At 37.0% G+C, this 13483-nt stretch overlaps 1 protein-coding gene across 1 annotated transcript in view; it reads left to right on the top strand.

The window, feature by feature from the left end:
- The window catches only part of CDKAL1 (CDK5 regulatory subunit associated protein 1-like 1), a 712360-nt gene that overhangs the window by 292643 nt on the left and 406234 nt on the right, over positions 1 to 13483 (top strand). The gene's annotated exons all lie outside the window — the stretch shown is intronic.

Here is a 13483-nt window from a genome sequence, read left to right as displayed (position 1 = left end):
TTGTATCATTTTCCCTATTAGAATTTGTCTAGGGGTTGGACTCAGCGGCTCATGCCATAATCCCAGCACTTTAGGAGGCAGAGACGGGAGGATCACTTGAGACCAGGAGTTCAAGAGCAGCCTGGGCAACGCAGGGAGATCCCCCATCTCCACGAGAAAAGACAAAAAAAGAAGAAAAGAAAAAAAAAAAATTAGCCAGGCATGGTGGCATTCACCTGCAGTCCCAGCTACTTGGGAGGCTGAGGCAGGAGGCTCTCTTGAGCCCAGGAGTTCGAGACTGCCATGAGCTATGATCATGCCACTGCACCCCAACCTGGGCAAGAGATAGAGACACTATCTAAAAAAAAAAAAAAAAAAAATAGAATTTGTATGGTATGTTTCATAGAAAGTTTTAAATAAATTTTAGAATCATATGTTTTAGGACCAAATTTTAAAATCCAATATGAACTAACAGAAAATTGGGTATAACATCTAAAGGAATAGGCCACAGTGAAAGAAGTTGTTTTCCCTGGCAGCATTGGTAATGTTCCCCCTCACCCCCATCTCCACTCTCCTCTCTTCCTATTAAGGATTACTGTTGTTGGTGGGACTGGGGCATATCTCATTGTTGTCTTTGACCAGGAAAAAGGGCTGAGACACATTGGTGTGGAAGTGTTAAACAGCATTTCAAAAAACTTGTGTTTTATGTCTTCAAATTAATTAGCTGAATCACTTGATCTCCATTTCTTATTTGAAAAATAAGAAGGTTGAACTATAAATATGTACGTTTTGAGGTTCTTTCTAACTCTCATTTTTTTCTTATGTTCGAGTCTCAGCAAAACACAGAATTCAGAAACCTAACAAATTTCCTGTGCAATCTAATTTATAGAGTCTCTATATTTTGTCTGCCTTATCGTACTTTTCTAGTTTTAGGTCAGCAACTATCTATTCCTTTTATAAATTTCGTATGACTCAATACAAGGTATTTCTTAAAGTTGGCACCTAGAAAGATTGCAAATGCAAAGATAATTGTTCAGGTTAAGGAGGATATAAAATTGTTGTGGTCAACACCATTTAGTTGGTTCTTTGAAGCTCTTCATGAGTTCTAGACTTATATATTTCAACTGCAGGTTATAGATAACCTAACGATAATGAGATGTAATGACTTGTATAACTTGAAGTTAAGAGGTACACCTTAATCCAGCAGCTTGGCCACATTTTCCTGTGATTTCCTTGGCTATGCCGCCTCTGGCTTTTAGTCTGAGAATCAAATGGTCCTGAGTGCAAACTTGTCATGATATCTAAAAGGAAAGGACTCCATTTTATGAGCAAAGCAATGTTTTCCCCAGAATCCTCAGCACATTTCATTGATAGGAATTTTATCTCATGCGCATTTCTAAACTAATTCCTATTTTGATGAGAATGCTATATGCAGATTAGGTCTGAGTTTCTGAACTAAGCATTTATTGGAAAAGGAAAAGGGATTTCCCTTTGATTAATAATGCTCTGCTCTAGAACTGGTGCTAGGATTAGTTTCCCTTGCACTTTATGGACTGCAAGAGAAAAGAATAGATTCCTCAACAAAATCAGTGTTTTTTTAGGAAAGAGAGTAGAGTAAGCCCTGAGGAGGAATCTAGCAATATGCACTATAGTTCACCCCTCTTGCTCCCAAACATCCATACACATCCTTCCTCCCATACAAATTCCTAACTAAAACTTGCTCTTAAACAAACACTCTTACTACCTCCCTGAACAGGAGCACTCAAAGTCTCATCCAGTTCCAGGAACAAGATCTCTGGGTGATACCTAGTCGTATCTTTCAGGTCTGATGTAGCTTTTCATGATCTTGCAACCTATAGCTAAAGAATAAATCATGTATGTCTATTCATAATGCTGGAGCAAGAGCAACATGATTGCAATAAAAATTTCCATTTTAAAAGGATAATAGAAAACAACATGCATTGGTCATTCTTTCATAATCTAGGAATGCTAAGTACTCTCTGTACTTGGCAGGAAGCTAATTTCTTAATTTCTTAGCATATTTGATAACAACTGATTTTTTTTTTTTCCCCCTCCGAGAATGTCTCCTTTTTCCTTGTCTTCCATGCCACATCTGAGCTGGCCTTTGGGAAGGACCATTCATTTGGGGACAGCAACTTCTAGCAGCCCTGTTATCATTAATGTGAGGTTGGATGGCAGAGAGGTCAGATTGCCTTGGAACAGTGGTTTTTAGTGTGGTCCCAGAACCAGCAGCATTTACGTCACCTGGATGGCAAATTTTTGGGACCTCCCAAATTTTTCAGACCTCCTGAATCAGAATATGGGGTCCAGCAATCTGTGCTTTGATAAGAATTCCCAGAAAATCTGATGTACTCTCTTGTTTAAGAACCATTGACATAGACATTCAGCAGGTTTTTGTGGTTTCTTTGGCAAATCAGTTCCCTTAAAAATTAACTAGTCTGTTTGCTAATGGTCAGTTCTGTTTGCACTGACCATAGCCAGACACCTTGCCTGGGCATCCTTTCTGAGCCTGGGAATTTCTCTGTTACAGCAAGAAACTTCCACCCATACCCCAAGACCTTAATTGAAAGGCCACTACCCTATCTTGGCCTCTGCTTGTCCCTTGCCTTTAGGCTACACCTCAGCTGTGTTTTCACAATGAACTGCTTTGTCTGTGTTGGGCAAGGGCACGCTTAGCTGTGCCTGGGAAAGGACAGCTGTGGGGGTGGGGGTTAGATGTCCTCTGGGCTCCACTCTCATCTCTTGTGGAATCTCTAACTTCCCAGCCTCTGCTTTCACAAACCTAAGGTTGATTTCTGCAATTTGGCTTTCTGTTTGTTTGGTTGGTTTTTGTTTTAACCCTACTGGTGTCCACATTACCAGACTTTTCACATTTGGGTGTTAGAGAGGCAAAGAGGGCCTTTCATATCAATGGTGTGTTTTCTCCCTTCTGTGCTTTCAGCCTAAGCTTATCTTTATCTAGACTAGAAAAAATAGGCAACACATTTTATCACTCTTAATTTTTCTCCCATTTAAGGTTCTTTTAGTTGAACCAGCCATAATAAATACTTGGAGTAATCATGAAATTTAAGGCATTAGTTCATTGTTTATGAATTCTGATGTTACGCTCTCCCCATCAGAGTTAGAAACTTGTGTTGTGAGTGAGGACAGGAAGCAAATTAGAAAAAGCAAGTCTCTTCTCTCTTGTTCAGCCTCTCTCTCTCTCCCTGTCCCCCTCTATGGTCATGGCCTCATAGGGAACAGCTGGCAAAGCATGGAGTCCATGGAATCATACTCAGCAAGAAAAAGGAATGAACTATTTTTTTTTTTTTTTTTTTAGACAGAATCTCACTCTGTTGCCTGGGCTAGAGTGCCGTGGCATCAGCCTAGCTCACAGCAACCTCCAACTCCTGGGCTCAAGCAATGCTCCTGTCTCAGCCTCCCGAGTAGCTGGGACTCCAGGCTCATGCCACCACACTGGCTGATTGTCTTTTTTCTTTGTTTAGTCACCTGGCTCATATTTTCTATTCATATTAATAGTAGAGACGGGGTCTTGCCCTTGTTCAGGCTGGTCTCAAACTCCTGAGCTCAAGCAATCCTCCCCACCCCACCTTGGCCTCCCAGAGTGCTAGGATTACAGGCATGAGCCACCTTGCCTGGCCTGCACACTTTAAATATGTGTAGTTTATTGTACGTCAAATTTACCTCCATAGAAATGTTAAGATTATTAATGTAATTATTCATTAAAATAATGCATATTAGGCAATAAACAAGTTTGCCCTCATCTCCCAAATTAAAAGAACCTCTTGAGTCATTTCTTATAAGTAAAAAGGGGTGGGTGCAAACACTAAACCTAGTACTTAATTAATCTGTGTCTTATAACCCCTTTTCAACATCAGTTTTCTTACCTGAAAAATGGTACCTTCTACTACCTGCACCAAGCATCCCTCTTAAGGAGGCGGTACATCATCAAAATGAGATGTGTATGAGGGAGCTTGCTTTTTGCACTTTGAATTAATAATGACTTTGTTCTCCCTTTCCTTTTCCTGATTGTTGAAAAGATGCCCAGGCATTTGTACTCTTTCTGGCCTCTTTTTTACTCCCTCTTATGTAGACAGAAAGAGAAAGGGAGAGTGTATGGCCTATGGATAGGCCGCACCTAGGCTTTTTGATAGTGAATTGGTAGAGCAACTGTGTCATTAGCTTGGAGATGCCCTCAAGAATTAGCACTGGGAAAAGAAAAGCCTTGAAGTAAATCAGACTAATGATGGTGTTACAAAGGCTGGTTGATTTGCTGAGTTTCAGTCATATTACCAAAAATATGTTTGAATATTATAAAAATATTTCCTTTAAAAAAAAGCACAACCACTAAGTAGTCATATATAGAAACTCAGTTTAAACTGCAGTTATTCTGTGACAAATTCAAGGGTGTTACAGTTGAGAAAAAATAGAGGTCAGGAAGCCAGGGCTTTCTTATGGTTCCCTTTTGCCTCTGTCATAGGATGGCCTCTCCAGGGTTATAGTCCACGGACATGACTGCCTCTTGGGAAGGAAGATCTCGGCTGGCATGTTGCTTGCTCATCTCTAAAATATTATTCATTACCATTCCTATTTAAGTTCTTAAATTAACATATTTCCTCCATCTGAGATGCATTTTCCGTCTTAATATTGCTGAAAACAGCATGGTTCTTTATAAAGGATTGAATTCTGTATTTAATAGGGGTAGTTTTATTACTCCCTTCCCCTGTCCCGATAAAGAAAGAAAAGATCCCTTATTGAATCGGTGGGGATTCCTACTATTAGTCAAGGAAATAAGGTGTGTAGGAGCAGACACACTAAACTGCATCTCAGGTCTCTGTGGGAAAAGCTTTCTTCTCATGGACGTTTCGGTGCTCAGCTTGATAGCCAGTGGATTGCGTGTTAAGGGCCTGCTAGTCCCCTCATTTCCTCTCCAGTAAATGATATTTTGTCTTGGTCATGCTTTAGCTAGTAATCTCCAAAAGGTAGAGATGGGCAGTTGAATTTTAGTGAAATTATTATGATGTTAATTAGAATTATAGTCCTCGAATTTGGAGAATTTGTTGAAGTTAAAGTGGTGGATAATTGCATAAATGCTTAGGCGTTACTTTTTCATTTCAATTTAAAACACCTCATTTCTCTTCGTTAATGTAATTACTCACACCATTATTTGGCCCACACAATTTAAGTTATTTTCCCACACAGGTTGGACGTTTATCTGAATTTAGCTTTCTAATTTCAACACCCTTGAAATGTAAGATTTTTTTTTTTTCTTTTCCCAGGATGTTTTGACCAGTATTAGAACAATACCTTTTATCCCAGGCGCCAAAATATGGTACCTGTTATATGTTATAGAATTAGCTTCAACCAGTGTTTCCTGTGAGATTTCACCTTAGCAGACGTCAGCCTTCAGAGCCACTGAGGAAGCAAAAACAATAGCTTTTGTCACCGAATCTCTTTTACTTTTAAACTATACTTTGCGGTCCATTATTCAGATTTTTTGGTGGATGTATTTAGCATGAGGCTTAGTCAAATCTGCAGATTAACCCCATGGTTGATCTTTGTTAGAGATCACATCCCATATGTTGACCTTTAGAATATTGCAAGGTATAGCTTTAGTTACGTTTAGTTTAATAGCAGATGAATGTTAACTGTCAATTCACAGGAATGATAACACTACAATAATACTGTCATCACAAGTTTGGCTTCAGCTCAGTGTATGATAATAGTACTACTTTTTACATATATGTATGCTTTGTTTATATTCTTGAAAAGTCTGTTTCAGTAAGTCTGATAAAGGGGCCAGATATCTTACCAGAAACCAAAAAGCAGATAAACTTCAAGATAGAAGAGTTAGGGATATAAATAGGAAGAAATTGTGTGTGTACTTATATGTATATGATTTATATATGTGTATGCAATAACTTGGTTATATAATTTTTAAAAGATTTTCCATTACTTCTTTTTTAATTTCACAGTATATTAGAAATATGAATTACATGAGAATTTTATTTTTAAAGGATAAATTATATGTCTATATATATGATTAATACACTATACAAATAAAATCTCCTACCATGGTAGGAGATACATAGTTGCATCCATAGTCCCGATTTCTTTTTCAGCTTTGACATTGACAAGTTAATTCAAGTCTGTAGCGCAGAGTCACTTTCTATGGCGTCTCCACCTGAAATGGCCATCCAGATGTCTTTGCTACACCAGCAAATATTACGTGGCTACTACAGCTATCTCCACTGCATGTTTGAAAGGTGTAGATAATGTTTTAGCCTTAACTTTTTGACTGCTGTCATTGTTTCATAAAAATAAAAATATAGATGAACAGAAGAAAATTTTTGAAAAGTATGTGCTTTATGGTTGACAAAATTTCCTCATCTTTCACCATGCTATTTTAGTAAACACATTCAGAAAACAGTTGCTGCTATTATGGGTGTGGGACTTTGTCTCCTAGGGAGTAAACCACTAGCTACAAACAGAACATGTTGAAAATCCAACTGCAGTTATCACTGGTACTTATTAATTCTGTTTATTCTACATATTGTACATCAATTAACTTATTAGCTGATTGAGGCTAATATTCAGTTAAAGAAAGCCCTTTTCTTGTTATTTTTTTCCGAGGCGGGCGGATTGTTTGAGCTCAGGAGTTCGAAACCAGCCTGAGCAAGAGCGAGACCCCGTCTCTACCAAAAATAGACAGAAATTAATTGAACAACTAAAAATATATAGAAAAAATTAGCCGGGCATGGTGGCGCATGCCTGTAGTCCCAGCTACTCGGGAGGCTGAGGCAGTAGGATTGCTTGAGCCCAGGAGTCTGAGGTTGCTGTGAGCTAGGCTGACGCCACGGCACTCACTCTAGCCAGGGCAACAAAGTGAGATTCTGTCTCAAAAAAAAAAAAAATGTCTTCACTTGGCAAAATCAAAAGTTGGGACCCTATTTGGTGTCCAGTTTTATGTGTGTGCATTTTAAATGTGTTGCTCTGTAACATCTGAGGTCTGGAAACTACTGATGGAAATTGGAAAAATAGTTAATACTGTAAATGGATGATTTTTTTTTTAAGAGACAAGGTCTCACTCTGTTGTCCAGGCTGGAGTGCAGTGACGTTATCATAGCTCACTGCAACCTCGAACTCCTGGGCTCAAGTGATCCTCCTGCCCTAGCCTCCTGAGTAGCTGGGACTAAAGGTGTATGACACCACAACTGGCTGATTTTTTAAAATTATTATTATTATTATTTGTAGAGTTGGTGTCTCACCATGTTCCCCAGGCTAATGGATGGTCTTTGATAGATATTCAGGCCCTTTGATTTCTCTTATTGAGTAGTCTTTTTGGCATGGTGTACAGATTGTATTGTATATATCCTGTGTAGGGTCCTTGGTCCTATAGTTCTAGTCTCCAAGCTTTAGATTCCTGTTCCCACCTTCCTGACCTCTAAGAATGTTGATTCTTTTGCCTGGCAAGGTCCCTATTATTGCCCCGTGCCTTCTCTATTCCTGACTTCCCTTTCCCTGCTTTGTTGTGTCTCACTGGATACCTTCCTGCTTAGCACTCCTCCTAGCTGTGTAGCCAGGTATTGACTTGACCACTGATTTGGTCCAGTTTAGCTTTCAGTGTTTATTGGTATTAATATTTTAATAGTGCACAAGGCACTGTGTTAAATACTATAGCAGATAGTAAAATGAGTGAGATATATACCTGTTCCTTAAGTAAACTGCAATTTAGTAAGAGTATTAAGGTAAGCACAGTCAATCATGTATTCCTACACAGAGTAAGTCATTGTGTCTTAAGAGCAGCACAGAGTACAATTAGTGATAAAAGAATTTCAGATGATAGTGGATGGATCTTTGACTTGGCTATCTGTGTAACTTTGAGCAAGTTTATTATTCTTTTTGAACCTCAGTTTCCTCTGTGAAAGTTAGAGGTAATACTACTTAAATCAAGATTGATTGTTGAGGGTAAGAAATAATGTGAAATGCGAAACCTAGTGTTATGCATTTTAGGTAAGCATTCAACAACCATCTTTTACTATTGTTAGCCATTCCTCTACCCAAAGCAATTTTAAAGACTGTGACTATTTTAACAGGGATTGGTGAGTAATAGTGATAAGGATAATTCTTTCAAGTAGAGGGAATGATAAAGAAAGGTAGGCAGTTAAAATATGCTGGAATAACTTTTTGAAGCAAGGAATTTAGTTAATGGGGATAGAATAGGAGAAAATATAGCTGCTATTGTTTTTTAATTTAGTACAAATATTTTAATAAGAAGGAAAAGAACTCCAGAAAGGGCACAATTAAAGACAGAGATGGTAATTATTAAGATAAGACTCTAGAATTGGGAGAAAAGGTTGAGTCAGTAACCCAAGTGGAGGGATTCATTTTAGGTAAGGGGAGTTCTGGCCACAGGAAGTTAAAGAAATTAGAGTTTTGTAAGTATATTCTACTAGTTTTTCAAGTATGTCATTTTTCCTTTTCTTGTTATGGATTTTGATCTTAGCAGACAAGTATTACATTATCATTTGAAGATCTAATCAGATTCTACTGGTAAAAGTGTCTCCTGTATTTGTTTGAAAGATCAAAAAGTTTGTAATTTTCTTGGAAAAACGTTTAAAACCCAGATGAGAGTTCACAATGGGCCATATTTACCAATCAAGCCTGGCACAGCCTACATTGTGTGAACTTTCTGTTTCTTGGGTTTTTATTTTTTCTTTGCTTGGTGGTGCTTCCATATGGAAGAATGTGGCTAGACCACAGTAGGTTTTTCCAAGGTTTAGCTATTATTAAAGGCTTATTACTTTGTAACATTTGAAGCTTTGAGAACAATTATACTCTATCAATTTATTAAAAATAAGGATTAAAATATGTGAGTGGAATGGAATATACTGGTTTTAAGCACTAATGCTTTAGTCCAAATAGTTTTTGCACAATTTATTTTTGACCTGAAGCAAAAAGAAACAGAAGACTGAGTGAGATAGGCTTTTTTTCACTCTCAAATAAAAAGATATAAATATGGTTGACTTTTTAAGAATGTAACTCTGGCCGAGCGCGGTGGCTCACGCCTGTAATCCTAGCACTCTGTGAGGCCTAGGCGGGTGGATCGCTCAAGGTCAGGAGTTCGAGACCAGCCTGAGCAAGAGCGAGACCCCGTCTCTACCAAAAAAATAGAAATAAATGATCTGGACAACTAAAAATATATAGAAAAAATTAGCTGGGCATGGTGGCGCATGCCTGTAGTCCCAGCTACTCAGGAGGCTGAGGCAGAAGGATCACTTGAGCCCAGGAGTGTGAGGTTGCTGTGAGCTAGATGCCATGGCACTCACTCTAGCCAGGGCAACAAAGCAAGACTCTGTCTCAAAAAAAAAGAGTATAACTCTGATTTTTAAATTATTCCAGAAGTTATGATATATAAAGGTACTCCTTCTATTAAAAAAAAAGATTGATGTTAAAATTTTAGTTTTCATTTGCTTTATGTAGTACGAGTATTAAACTGACACGTTCTTATATGTTCAAACCTTTGAAATATTTTAATTTGTGAAAATTCGTTGTTATTTCATTTGTTCAGTTTATGTAACATTCTGCCACAGATGCTTTTTAGGACTTCAGAGTTATACTGCTAAATTAAATAATCTCTCTATGCTTTTGGGATTTTTAGTTATTTCTTGGCCTGTGGCCATATAAGAACATATGCAAAGATTAGTAGGTGTAGTGTGCTGGCCTTATCCTTTCATCACATCAGTCTCTAGGCCTGTTCAGGATTTTGCATCTTCCCTGTAGTTCAACAGCCATCACATTTTGGTTTTGGCTTTCAACAGTCAACCTTCAAAGATCTTTTGTTTTCTGACGGTTGAAGAAACTGGCTCAGTGTTCCTACTCTTAGACAATTATTTAATTGTTTACAGATAACTGAAACTGTCTAGTAAGGGTTTCTATTATGAATTTCTTTATTTTGTGGGAAGCTTATCATGTGGAAATGACTGGTTAACATAATTTCTGACGATTGAAAAAATTGTTTTTAAACCAAAAAGCATCAAAAAGCTCATTCTTTCTTTTCTTATTTTGCACTGCGTGTTTTTTTCCTGTGTATTATAACAAATCTCTCTCCTTTTTAAAAGTAAGACATGGCAGATTTAATGCTTGAGTTGGTACTGTTATAGCATGCTTAAAGAAATGTGCTCTTTAGAAATTTTTGCTTTTTCAACATGATATCAAGTATTATTTTGGTAACTTGGGTAAGAATGAACCCATCTTATACAATAAAGAATTTGGAACTTCAAAAATGTATCCTCACCCTTAATTAACCCCAGGGGAACAGTTTAGTGAAGAATATGTTGAATTCTTAATGTAATATTTATACTTACTGGCTTATTTTGAGTAAATGTTTCGGAATATCACCTTGTTTAATTTAAACTTTTTAGTTCATTTTCATTAGTGATTTTCCATGAGGGATACATTTCTACCTTTATTAAGTAAGACAGTAGGAAAATATGATTTGGTTTCCACAGTTGGCTTTTAAGCCAACCTATCAGCAACACATCTTTTCCATAAAGTTGGTTACACCTGGAACATGATAAGGCATAATTATTTCCTTACAGAATTGTTTAAAAACAGTCACATTAAACAACTAGTGTCCAACACTTACCGATCACTTACTGGATACAGACACTATTTTAAGTGTTTTACATCACTCTATTTATGTTATAAATGTTCAAAATATGTTTCCCTTCCCTCCTCCTTCCTGTTTTCCTTCCCCTGCAGTGTCCCTTAAGACAGTAACTTTTAAGAAATACCCAAGTCAGAAATACTAGTACAGGTTGAGTATCCTTTATCCAAAAGGCTTGGGACCAGAGTGTTTTGGATTTCAGATTTGGGGATATTTACATACATACAATAGACATCTTGGGAATGAAACCCAAGTCTAAACACAAAACTTAGTTATGTTTCATATACATCTTGTACATATAGAATTCATACAATATTTTAAAATAATTTTGTGCACGAAGCAAAGTTTTAACTGCATTTAGACCTTAACTCATCACATGAAGTCAGGTGTAGAATTTTTCATCTGTGGTGTCAGGTTGATGCTCAAAAAATTTCAGAATTTTCATAATAGAACTTTTCAGATTTTGGATCTGCAGATTATAGATGCTCAATCAGTAACTGCCATTAAGGTTGTCCATTTAAATTACAGAGCTGTCCATGGGTAATAGGATGAACAAGAGAAAGAGATCATGAGACCTCAAGTGGTATTAGGAGGTAGACATGGCAGATTGCTTGGAAGGGTGCTGATTTAACATGAATGCAAGTCATAGCGGGAGTCACAGGTGAATTACAGGGCCTGCTGCATTGAGTGGACCGTGAGACACTTGAGGAAACAAGCAGAGAGAACACTGGGCTTCCAGAGAACCCAGCAAACAGTTTTGAGAATCTGTGCCATAGAATTTAAAACAAAGCAAGTCAGATGAGGTGACACATTTTGCCACAGAACCAGCAGGAGGATGAAAAACCGAACTTGGAAACAACGAGGATAAAAGTGACAGGTTTGGCCCAGTGATGGACAAGAAGTCTGGCCTCAGATTTCCAAAGAATGAGGGAGAAAAACATATATTTTAAATAAATAGCTTCATACACAGAGTATAAGTGCTGGCCATATCTTTGCATATATATGCTATATTACTTCATTTTTTAAAATTAGTGATGGGATCTTTCTCTGTCTCTCAAACTGGAGTGCAGTGATGTGATCATAGCTCACTGTAGCCTCGAACACCTGGGCTCAAGCAATCCTCCCGCCTCAGCCTTCTGAGTAGCCAGGACTACAGGTGTGTGCTACCAGGCCTTCCTAATTTTTTTACTGTTAAATTTTTTTGTAGAGATGGTGTCTCTCTGTTGCCTAGGCTGGTCTTGAACTTCTGTCCTGAAGCGATCCTCCTGCCTCAGCCTCCCCAGTAGCTTAAATATGCTATATTTTTTGTATGTCATGTCAAATGATTTGACTATCTTATTTGCATTTTTATGTAGTTAGAATGTTTGACACACACATATTTTCGGGCTGGGAAGCAGAGCTTGGTATGGTAACAGTTTGGAATTTGAAATCTGACAAGTCTGGATTTGAATCTCAGCTGTTATGTGGCCTTGAGCAAGCTACTTATCTGATTTTTTGTGGTAGATTCTTGTCTATAAGATGGAGATAGGAACATCCAAGTCTGGAAGGGTTAAATGGATAATATAAGTAAAATGTCAATAACAGTGTCTGGTACTCAGGGCTAAACAGAAGTGAGTTACCCTCCCAAGGAGAGGACAATAGAATGGTTTTCTCCTTCTTGTTATGGAAAGGATAGAAATTATAAAGAGAAGACACACAACTGGGGGGGTGGGGCGGCAACTAGAACCTCTATTCATAAGAGAGAGGCCATAATTTGTGTTTATTAAAAAATGGAAATTGCTTAAGAGGAAAGAAGTGTTAGCAGTTTAAGATTATGTGGTCAGTTAAATAGTAAAACACGTTTCAGAATGTATGTATTACTTAAGGGTTCCATGCAAAAATTATCAAAAGTTAAGCATTGCATGTTTGCTAAGTATAGTGATTCATCTGTATTTTAAGGGTGTATATTAATAGAATTACATATTGGTCAAGTTCAATTAATAAAAGTTAAGTTTTTGTCACTGTGAAATTTTAAAGCATTTATATAATCATGGTCTTTTAAAACCTTGCTACTCATTAAAGCAATTGAATGACAAAAGAGATGTTCTTTTTGTTTTGTTCAATTTTGTTGAGCCATATCTTTTTGTCATAGGACTTTTTACTGTTTTGTAACTGCTGCTTTCATTTTGTAATAAGAAATTTATTTAAATCATTTTTAAAATTATAAGAGCAGAACCAGCATGTTAGTTTTAAAAAGACAGTTCCTTATCATGTCTAAAGACTATTGGGAAATAAGTGTTTTTAAATTTTTCAAAGCTAATATTGTCATTCTGCTTTTTTACTTGGATGAATGTGATCCCAGAGAACATTTATTGGATACGCTTTAATATTTTTTTCTGATTTCAAGGAGTAAAATATATTATCTAAAAATTGCTAAGGGCCTATTTTCTTATGAGAATGCTATGTTGCCTATATATTGTTACATCATTAGTTAAAAGTTAAATGAGTATGCTTCATCATTTCTGAATAATACAGTATGTATAAGTGATACTAAAATTTTCTAGTTATATGATGACCAAAGAAATGTCAGTGGTTTACCAAAAAATAATGTGGGTCTTGAATTTCTTTTGATTAGTTAATCATTGTAAGCATTTATAAACTATGTTCCTCACGGACATCTGCATTTTTGGATAATACGTGATTTGTACAGCCATTCTTAAATAGTTGAAACTTACAAGAATTTCAAATTTCTGTGCCTGGTGGAAATAAAATAAATATGAGACATGGTAAATATTTGTTTCTTGAATCTCTTATATAATGTAAACAAATGTTACT

The sequence above is a fragment of the Propithecus coquereli genome, unplaced genomic scaffold (genome assembly GCF_000956105.1).
Source record: "Propithecus coquereli isolate 6110/MARCELLA unplaced genomic scaffold, Pcoq_1.0 Scaffold131, whole genome shotgun sequence".
Classification (NCBI taxonomy): domain Eukaryota; kingdom Metazoa; phylum Chordata; class Mammalia; order Primates; family Indriidae; genus Propithecus; species Propithecus coquereli.
This window is presented reverse-complemented; position numbering and strand designations above follow the sequence as displayed.